Source organism: Triticum urartu, chromosome 2 (genome assembly GCF_003073215.2).
Source record: "Triticum urartu cultivar G1812 chromosome 2, Tu2.1, whole genome shotgun sequence".
Taxonomy (NCBI): Eukaryota; Viridiplantae; Streptophyta; class Magnoliopsida; order Poales; family Poaceae; genus Triticum; species Triticum urartu.
In genome coordinates this window covers 112,124,137-112,135,147 of record NC_053023.1, presented here as the reverse complement: position 1 = coordinate 112,135,147, position 11,011 = coordinate 112,124,137, and the positions used below count along the sequence as shown (strand labels likewise).

At 41.0% G+C, this 11,011-nt stretch overlaps 1 long non-coding RNA gene across 1 annotated transcript; it reads left to right on the top strand.

The window, feature by feature from the left end:
- Positions 1-9,734: 9,734 nt before the first annotated feature.
- LOC125541227 lies at positions 9,735-10,281 on the top strand. Its single transcript, XR_007297465.1, has 2 exons — positions 9,735-9,831; positions 10,011-10,281. It is a non-coding gene; the product is annotated as an uncharacterized LOC125541227 (long non-coding RNA).
- Positions 10,282-11,011: the final 730 nt, after the last annotated feature.

Sequence of the window (11,011 nt, the reverse complement as noted above, 5' to 3'; positions counted from 1 at the left end):
TCTTCTCTCCCTCACGGCCTCACCTCCCTATCTTCTTTCTCCCCAGGACCCGCTTATGCCATGGATGTGCCCGGGAAGCCTCACCGCCGGTCTTCCTCGTCGTCACCGGTGAACACCGCATCACTCCGGCCTCTGGATCTGCCTCCCAAGCACCTTCCGCGCATGGATCCGGCCCCTTCAAGCTCCATCCGCCGCCGCCCTTCTGCATCAAGCCGCTCCGCCGCTCGTGCCACCACGCGTTGACCCGATCCTGAACCAGACGTATGGACTGCGGGTTGAACATACCAAACTACTGGGCCCTTTTTATAAAAATGAAGCATTTTCTTGGATCCACTTATAAAGGGACCGCGGGTTGAATTGCCGAAAAGTAGGACGTTTTTGCAAAACAGCTGCGACGACGGACGACCTGAAGGACTCAGCGCTTTATTATTAGGGAGAGATATCATAGACAGTACCTGACGCTGGGCTCTCTGTAGTTCTAATAGGGGTTTGGCCAATGGAGCAGGGGTAAAGTGTGGTACAGTTGGTCCTGTGTTTTTTGTGGCTGCTAATCTGTGTGATTTAACAGGTATCACTACCTTTTCCAAATACCTAGTTTGTACTCCTTGAGGATCTGCACTCACCCTTTTCCTTTTGGATATCTATTACGAAAGAACAACATTTGACTGAAAAAACATAGTATGATGACACATGGAATAGGTATAAAAAATGGATAGGTATGGCATATACTCATATATGATGCTTTAACTAAGCATATGGTGGTGTAACAAAGTAGAAGTAATGCTAGAGGTCATATGCAAAATATGTGCGACCAATACAACCTTGCCAAGTTAGAGCAAGCACCTTGATGGGTGAATAAGATAGGACAACCTCCACCATGAAAAGTTTGTTAGCCAGTGGATTGTTCTGCAATATTCCTCTCGTGCGCCCATTCTCATATTCATTTTGATCATGTTCAATACCTGACATGAATGAAAACATAAAAACAAGTGAGATTATCTCAGTAATGGAGAAGTGATTCTAATCCAATACTGCGTCCCTGTAAACCCGTTTGTGCTATCTCTGCAATTCTTCTAAGAGATGCCATGCATGCAGTAATTTGGTGTGTGCATTAATATAATGTGACCTACTACTCAAAATATGAGAGCTCTAGAAGTGATGATACTTCGCAGATGATAGCTTCAACATATAGTAAAGAAGAACAAGTCGACCTGACCTGAAAGATTCAAAATATACTAAGAGGGAGAACAACTCGACCTGACCAGTCGACCGCAAATGTCTCTGCTACTCTTCCCAACAAGGAACATACTTATTAAAGAAGAGAAGAGGATCATGTTAAAGAAGAGCAGAAGAACAAGAAGATTGAAGATATTACAAGTCTTTCTATACAATGTATGTTGCCCACCCATGTTGAACCAAAGTGCATAGAGAAATACTATTCCTTCCGGTCTCTCCATATGTGGCTCACATGCATTTCGAAACTAAAGTAGGAACATTTAGCTAGCCAATTAAACATGTCTTAGTTTTACTAATATTAGCATAATATCTTATTCAAATTTGTACAACTAAGCTTGTTTTGCTCGATGGGTGGAGCAACACTATTATGACACGAACCATGTAGGCTGATCGTGGTCATAATAAAATGGGGAAAACGTAAGCATGATGAGTATAGTGTTGACCGTGGCAGTGGGATGGCAGATTTGAAGCTGCAAACCATGCAAAGGGTAGTTAGCAACCGATGTTTGCTTTGAAATAACAACTAAGATTTGGTATGGACAAGAAAGTACAGTCAACAAATGGCAAATAAATGCAATTTTGTTGTCTCTCTATATGTCGCGAGATGCTTTTGGAAACTCAGGTGGGACCTTTAGCTAAGCAATTAAATGTGTCTGTTAACTAATATCAGTACATATCACAATCATATTTGAACAACTAAGCTTGGAATTATGAGGGTTGTGTTGTTTAGCTTGAAGGGTGGAGTACTTCTAGTACAACAGAAAGCACCTATATAGATCATAGTAGAGTAGATAAAAGGGGAAAACCCTAAGCATCAAGAGTAAAATCAGGAAAGTGCAACTAGCTGGACCATATGGGCTTGTATTGCCGGTATGACAAGAAAGGGTTCGGATAGGCTTCAGCCCCAAAAGGGGCAGCTATATTCAACTGAAGGCACAATACGGTTACTATCAGTCTAGACTATCAAAGATGACATAGCTCCCAACATTTCCCGAATATTATGGAAGACCATCTAGAATCATTGAATGCATCCATCTAAAGCTACCCAATAGACCTGTTGACTGCAAATGTCCCTGCTCCACTTCCCGACAAGGAACATACTGTACTACTCCCCCCATTCTTAAATATAAATATCTTAGAGATTCGAATGCGGACTGCATACGGAGCAAAATGAGTGAATGTACACTCTAAAATATGTCTATATATATCCGTATGTAGTTCTTATTGGAATATCTAAAAAGACTTATATTTACCGAAAAAGGCTTTCACCCCGCTTTATAAACAAAGCAACGATGCACAACACCAGGTACAAACGCACACCACCACAACACACGCACACACCCAAGGCAGTTTAGGAATGGAGGAAGTAATATACTTATTAAGAAGAACAGAAGAGGAACATGATAACAGAGAACAAGCAGATTTCTCTACTTTTTTATGTAATCTTATATCTTATCTCTATCTCTATCTCTCTAATATTAGAGAGAATTCCTTATTTAACACTGTTTTAAAATTTGTTGCCTTATTTGACACTGAATTTTTTCTTCTTCCTTATTTAACACCGAGTCTAAATTTTATGCCTTTTATAACACTTTCGCCTATTTTAGATCTTAACGGTGTTAAATGACACCTGAAAAGACCTATTTACCCCTTGTGTGGTATGTGACCAAAATTTTACGTGTATATGTGTATCCGGCCGACTTGATTCGTATTAGCCGTTGTCCCGACCTTGGCAGCGTGGCCGAGTGCTTTCCGGCATATATGCATATAGGAGGCTAAAGTACTTTCGAAGCTAATGGGTAGACATAGACGGCGATGTACACGTACACACCAAGAAACAAGCATGTAGTACTAGACACCAGCTAGCAACCAATCTCTCGCATGACCGATTCTGCATTGGCTGGCTAGCTAACCAAGCTAGCAATATTATCTCGATCGGCGACATATGAACACACGAGGCGATTGATGGCGACGGGACCGTGTCAGTCCTGTTTATTTTGTTTTTTTCAATCTCAACTCACGGCTGTTATAAAGGGGCTGGGTACATACAGTACATACATAGTTATATACCAGCCACCTAGCAATACCTGCCCTATACGGTGATGGATAGGAATTCTACACGGACAGGATGTCTTGTTTATTTCCAACATTTTGCTAGGTGTGTGTACCATGTACTAATGTTGTATACGATCGAGTATGTAGTGTACCATGTACTATTGATGTACACCGTTGACCATCGTATGCCCTCCCATCACCAAACAGTCTACTCCCGCTCGCAAAAAAGAAGACAGAAAAACAGGTTGTTCCCAGGGGCAAATAGAGTAGATATACCAGGTTCGCCATCCGGACAGAGTCCTATACTGAAGCTAAACTCCCAAACAATTTTTTTGTCACATACCATATGAGGGGTAAATAGGTCTTTTCAGATGTCATTTAACAGCGTTAAGACTTAAAATGGACGAAAGTGTCATAAAAGGCAAAAAAAATTAAACACTGTATTAGATAAGGAAGAAAAATATTTTCAGTGTCAAATAAGGAAACAACATTTAAAACAGTGTTATATAAGGAATTTTCTCCTAATATTATAAAAAGCAGAGTTGGTGATGATGGTGTGCGTGCCATCCTGCAATATAGGCCATCCGATCTATATCTAACGGATAGGAAGGAAACTATGACAATTTACCTGCACACCTCTCCATATTTGCAGATAAGGCCTTCCCTCATTCATCCTTTTCTCCCACAAGATAAACTACTCATGCAAATGCATATTGATGTTCCGTGCAACGCACGAGCATCTTGCTAGTTAGATAATACAGTGTGTGTTGCCCACCCATGATGAACCAGAGCGCACGGAGAAATGCAAATCCCTGTTGTCTCTCTATATGTGGCGCTAGTGGTGGAGCTACATAAGAACAAAACAATGACATCACCTGCCTATACGTAGTCCAATGTACAAAGGAGTGAAGGTAATTTTTTTACCAAAATTTGGGATCCCTTGTAGCCTAAGCCATCTGGCCCTCCCAATATTTTAACTGTAGCTCCGCTAGTGTGTGGCGGACATGCTTTTTGAAATGAATATTGGAACATTAGGCGACCAATTAAACATTCTCTGGTTTAGTAATATGAGCATCATATCATTCTTATTTCAACAACTAAGCTTTGGAATTATGAGTGGCATGTTGTTTTGCCTGATGAGTTGAGGTCTTGAGGAGCAGTGCTAGCACACCACGAAGCGCCTACGATGATGGTAGTGAATATAAATGGGGGAAACCATAAGCTTTACGAGTATAGTGACCATGCCATGGCGGATCTGAAGGTGCAACCGGACAAAGGCTACTTCGCAGCCAATGTTTGCTTTCAACTAGCCACTACGATTTGGTACGGACAAGAAAAGTACAGTAAACAAGTTACGATCTATTTTATGGGTGAGATCAATAACTTATGCAGGTATGAAAGAGTGCCACCTCTCTTGCCATGCGTGTGGGCCCCTGCTGATATGTTGAGGGTGCTGCAGGTGCGATGGCTGTCAGCGGCGCGGAAGAAGACTTTAGACGACAGACGGCTGGGTCGGGGGATTAGTCCTGTTGTCGTGGACGAGGCAGTCGTAGGAGCGGCAACAGCAAGGTGGATGAAGGCACCAATGAAGTGAGAGGACACGATGAAAGGATCCTGGTCCAACACCATGGATGAGAGACATCCATCTCTTGTAGTGGACGACGGGGTAGGGGTAGCGGCTCTGGCAAGGTGGAGGATGGGGTGGCAGATAGAGGAGCCTGGCCGCAGTGGGGAGGTTGTTGTGGCGCCGATGATGTATGAATGGGGAAATGGAGGGGGGGTCTCAAACTTTAGGACACGGTTGTCTGAAATGTGGGAAAGTTATGAACTTATACCCCATTTAAAATTCCGGACATCACGTCGGTTGGGGATAGGACGGTAATCTCGCATCTCCTCAATATTTGCCGGTAGCGATTTCCAGCGATTTTGGGCGAGGAGAGGGTGTTTTGCCGCCCATGGTTGGCGCCCATGGTGTATGAACGGGGCTGACAGGTAGGGCGGTTGTGTCACGTCTGAGGGAAGTTACACATCTGCCCCTATTTAAAATATTTGCCTACATCGATTTCGGACGAGGAGAGTTTGTTTTGCCGCCCACCATGTATGAATGGAGAAATGGAGGGAGAGACACATGTCTTTCGGACAAGCTTGAATCAAATGTGTTTTTCCGCCCACATTTGGCGCCCACCATGTCTGAATGGGCTGAGAGGCGGTCGTGTCACGTCTGATTGAAGTTACTAGTCCACCCCTATCAACAGCAGTGGAAATCAGTTCGATTAGGATGTGAAGTGTCAGGAGTAGACACTAATTTCCATCTTGCAAACACTTGCTTCGGGCAGCCGACAAATGATAGTGGGTGTGTTACCACTTCGTTCAAAATTTGGGAGATTTAGCATTCATGTTTACCCTGGGCCCTTGGGTTCAACCGCCGTCAATCTCATCCATGGCCACGCTGCTAATCTCCTCTGGCTCGCTATCAAGAATTTTCCATCCTACATCACCGTCGAGCCACTTTTGTCATTTATGAAGGACACGCTCTGCGACGCTGGCTTGGGATCCACAACTGCAAAGTCAGACCTCATCGATGGCGACCACGAGGAGGGCACCCTCTCCGTCTCTTCCAAGGGGAAAGATCCCATCTGCGACATCGGCAAGGGCACCCTACACTCGTGCTCTTCCAAGGGGAAGGATCCCATCTGCGACAACATGGAGCGCACCCAGGGTTCGTGCTCTTCCTACGGGAACGGGCCCATCTGTGACAAGTGAGGCAGCCCATGATTTGTTTTGTCGTTCCTCTTCACATGGGGGAACCCATGATTTGTTTTGTCGAGTCGCTTTTTTAGTGTAGTGAGAATATGTCCAGTTTTAATTGCTATATTTGGTTGTTTGCAGTATGCCTTGTTTATTTCACTTGTTCACAATGTGATGCTCTATATGTGCAACTATTTACTGTGTAGTACATTTTCATCAATACCAGTTTTAAACATACCGATAGGAATGTATATATTTGCTTGTTGTTAAGCCTGTTATAGCTAGCATATGTCTCTTTTAAAGTTTTTTGGTTGTTCGGTTGTTTAGTTAGCATATGTCCAGTTTCAAATGCTATCTTTGGTTCTTCGTAGTATGCCTTGTTTATTCCAGTTATTTATAACATGATGTTCTATATGTGCAAGTATGAACCGTGCAATTCAATTTCATCAATACCAGTTTCAACAATACCACTATGAATGACTACATTTGGTTGCTATTAAGCATGTTGTAGTTAACACGCCTTTCCATTTTTATTAATAGTAACTAGTGTACTTAGACCAGCACAATACCAGTTTGAATGACTATATTTGATTCTTGTTAAATGTTAGGCCTGTTGTAGTTAACACACCTTTCCACTTCTTTTTTTTATTAACTAGCGTGCTTAAACCTGCACAGTGAAGCTATCTTGGAGATTATTTTGTCTACCATGGATATATTTGGTTGATGTTTAGCTTGTTGTGCTTAACATGCCTCTCTATGTACTTACACGGGACAATTTTGAGAACGACTGCTGTTTTTCATCAAGGTTAGTTTCATTCCATGGCTTATATATACTCAGTGTTCAGGATAGTGGTAGCTGGTTATATATAGGCCAGGGGCTGATATGGGATTAATCAGTAATACAGACTTTTAACTGAGTATATCTGTAACCCATTTATCGGTAGGTTAACTAGGGCCATATCTAATATATCTGAGGCTACATAGCAACATGAACTATACTGAATGTCAAAATATGCAATCCTAGGCTACATAGCAACAAGGAAGAGCGTTACCTTAATGTTCTGATGATGTCTAGATGTACGTAGAAGAGCAGCAGCAACAACAACAATACATCAGCAGTTAACCGGCTGATAATTTGTAAAAATGCAATAAACTCCCTCCGGACCATAATATAATATGTTAATTCATCCAATATGTGAGTACATTGGATGTTAAGATATTATATAATGGGATGGAGGGAGTGTTGTACTACATCATTGTGTAATTGTTGTTTAGCTTCTAACATTAACTTGGTGTTTTTAGGTACATATGTCATTGGTAAAGATCCACGCTTCGACCCTTTCTACGTATGGGGCAATGAGATATTGATGAACTAGCATCAAGTGAGGAAGCTGATAAAGATTGTCAGTAAAATGGGTTAAAATATGGGAATTAAACTATTTGTTTACACTTTATCCAAGACAACAACCAACTCCAGGATGGTAAGTAAGAACTCTACATCCTTCTTTTTACTGCCCATAATGAGTTGTGTTAGATGACAATGTCTGAATCTTTTTTCCTTTACACTGGTTCCCAAAACAGCTTACTCATGATTACCTCTCAAACTTCATGATTGGTGGGAATGCAAAGGTTAAAGTATTTCTACTAGAACACGATGATTATCTAGATGTGTTCATGAAGACAGTGAAGGATGGGCAGTCGGCCATCACAAGGGGTTGGGATAGATTCGTGTGTACCTTCTGCATGGAGGAGGGCACAATATGGGCATTCCGCTTCACCCTGTTCAGCAACCAGAAAGTATTTTGCCTTTTTCTTTATCGTCTTTAATAGTACAAGTATACAATTGTGGTTCATTATTCTTTATTTGGTGCTTATGTAATTCTTGAACATATGTACCTATGAGTCGAATAATGCATTGGTTCTTTGAACCTGATGGATATGAATAAATTTATAGCATACTTTCAAATTCAAATTCAAATTAGGTACAATTTTAAATAGCAACAATTAAATACGGGTGAAATTACGCTCTGTAGGTTGTTACGGCGCACACGGTCAGTAAAACACAAATGTGTGTGATATACACCATAATCCGACACGGTTCACAGAGAGGAAACATGTGTGAGCATGCACATAGTTGTCATTTACAAAGCGCGTGTGGTGTCAGACAATATAACAAACGGTGCAAGCAAACTAAATGTTTGTGATAGGTGCCTTATCGTACATGATTTACAATCATGAACTGTTTCTCATGTGGTACGCATTGTAAACTTTGCACCAAAGAATAGCGTGTGCGATAGTATCATGTACGACACTGTTATGACGGTCTGATGTTTCGTGATCCTATCCAACACTTGGACGATGATTAGCTAATCTTCTTAATTAGTAACCGCATACGGTTCGAGCAGAGTGAATGTGTGCGATTTTGTTCTTATCATACATGTTCTATACTCGTAAACTGTTTGTGATGGGCCGCACATCGTAAACGTAGCACCACAGAATACCGACTTCAGTGGTAATGCTAGCGCAAACGAGTAGCAAGAATGGAGCGTTTGGGATATTCAAGATATCGGAAACAGTTTTATAGGGACAATTGTATGCATCATGGCTCCCTATCTCCGACGGTTTCTGGTTCATGTGGGAAGGACCCCCCTATCGCCCACACTCGCCTGGCAACGGTTTAAAATGTCGTCGCGGAAAGGGGTTAAAAACCGTTTGTATAGCAGCTCGTTGTACCAATGACCACACTACCAACTGCTCCATTAGGAGTAGAAATTTTGCATGAATGGCTATTACAAACGACGACGACTACCAAGTATTGTAGCCCATATTTTTTAATGAATTTCTTAACATTTCAATGGCCACACTTGATTTCAGAATGTAGCTTGTCTGGCTTTCTACATGACTGATAAGAAATATAATATGATCACGTCCATGAACGTATGTACGTGGCGGTCTGACGACCCGCCTTCCCCCATGGCCGTCCTCAATGCCGTGATGCACGCCCTGACATTCTTGAGTATCACCCTAACAACACGCCCGGCTACGGCGTGCTCCATGGTGTCCCGCACTGCGTCCATCCGCAGGGGCGTGCAGATGCGTACGGCCAAAAGGAAATGATATATTATTTTTGTGATATTAGGAAACTTGTGATTGCCAATTAATATTAGAGATAATGATAATGATAGTAATAAATGACATAGTGCGTCAGATTAATGATTTTTATTGAGAAATATCTCATTTTGTTTTGGAAGGTTATCAAGAAATATATTATGTTTATATTTTAGGAAGGTGATCTCACATATATGGTGCGATTTGTAAATTCTTAATTACCGATCATTTACATGATTAAAATGAATCAACATGTGCCAAAGCAATCACGAAACAAGATCTCCCTTTAATGAGATTTGGTTTTTTTAATGAGCAAGGGAAAATTCAGTTGGAGAGGTGGTGAGAGGAAATAAAACCGGAGTACCAGGCTAACATGTGCTCCATTAGGAGTAGAGACATCAACATCATGTCACACATATATTGAAGACACGAGATATGTCATATATTTGACTTTTATTTTTCACACATATCTTGAAGACACGAGATATGTCATATCTTTGACTTATATTTCTCTTCAGATATCATCATCCATGGCTATAAGAGATGTCATAGACCATTTGGATGTGCATCTTTTGTGTTCTCTCTTACCTGCCTTCAAACCGTATATTACTTGAGACATGGGAACCCTCAATGTGACAATCCTTTTATGTTTTCTACTCCTCATGCCACTCCATTTAGTTCCTGGTAAATATTTTTAAAAATAATCCCCTGCAAGAACAATGCACTTCCTCAATGCATGGTCTATACGTTTGCTAGCCATATGTGTAAATTATACTACTTAACTTACATTCTTTTCTTTTGTCCCTTCAGAATATTGTAGGATCTGGTTTTTCATGCACCATATTTTGATTATTGTATTGTAGGTTCAGAGGCCAAGACGTGCAAAGAGCTCAGTGGGACATATACCACTTCATGTTGTGATCAGGCTGAATGTGTTGTGGCTTGCCGCAAGGAGGGCTTTACCCAAGGGGACTGTGAAGTTATTGTCAAAACAAAAAAATTATGGTACTTTGTTTTTGCAAAAGAGAGTGTTGAAGAAGAAACGTGTTAAGGCTGTGGAGGATGTGTTGTAGCAATTAATAAGATTATTTAGCAAGAAGAACTAATAATGATGAGTGGTAAATTTTGTGACTCTGCCAAGTTGTCTTTATGTTTTGGTTCAAAACACACACATGAATATCTAACTCATGCCAATAAAAACTTGCATGCTAGAAATATTAGATTCATGTGACCATGAACCCTAATTTGCCAGCCTGGTAAAGTGTGTGTTGCAAAAATGATGTGTTCTTTGTGACTGGTTGCATATATATCCGCAACAACAAGAATTTCTTAGATCATGAGACTCGCTCCCTGATTTTCTGAAGTAACACCAAGTGAACAAATAAGATGTGTGAGCCTAACGAATATGATTTTTATGTATGAATTATAGAGATATGAAAGAGGACGCCATAAAAGTGGCACACAACTATTATTTTCCAAAGATGAAAATGGAACTCTTATAAGTCTGGTGCACTCCTAAGTGACCGCGGCCAAATGAAATAATGAGGAGAACATTCGTTTTGTAAACCCTTTGGAGTGTAAACGGATCAGAACAGATTTATCTCATACCATATCCTTTACCATATTATTTTCTTAGATTAATAGCGGAGCCGATATTGATGGGTTGTGGACTCGAATGCGGATATAACGGACCACGGATTCAAATCAGAAGCGGGGCAGACTTGGACCGAAAACCAAAGTATTTGAATCAACAACCTGTTAGGTAGGTAATTATATTCCTAGAAATGTTTGAGAAGGGTTTAAAATTTTGGACTTGCATGAATCAATTAGTTAATAAAATAAATATATGATTTAGGCTAAAATC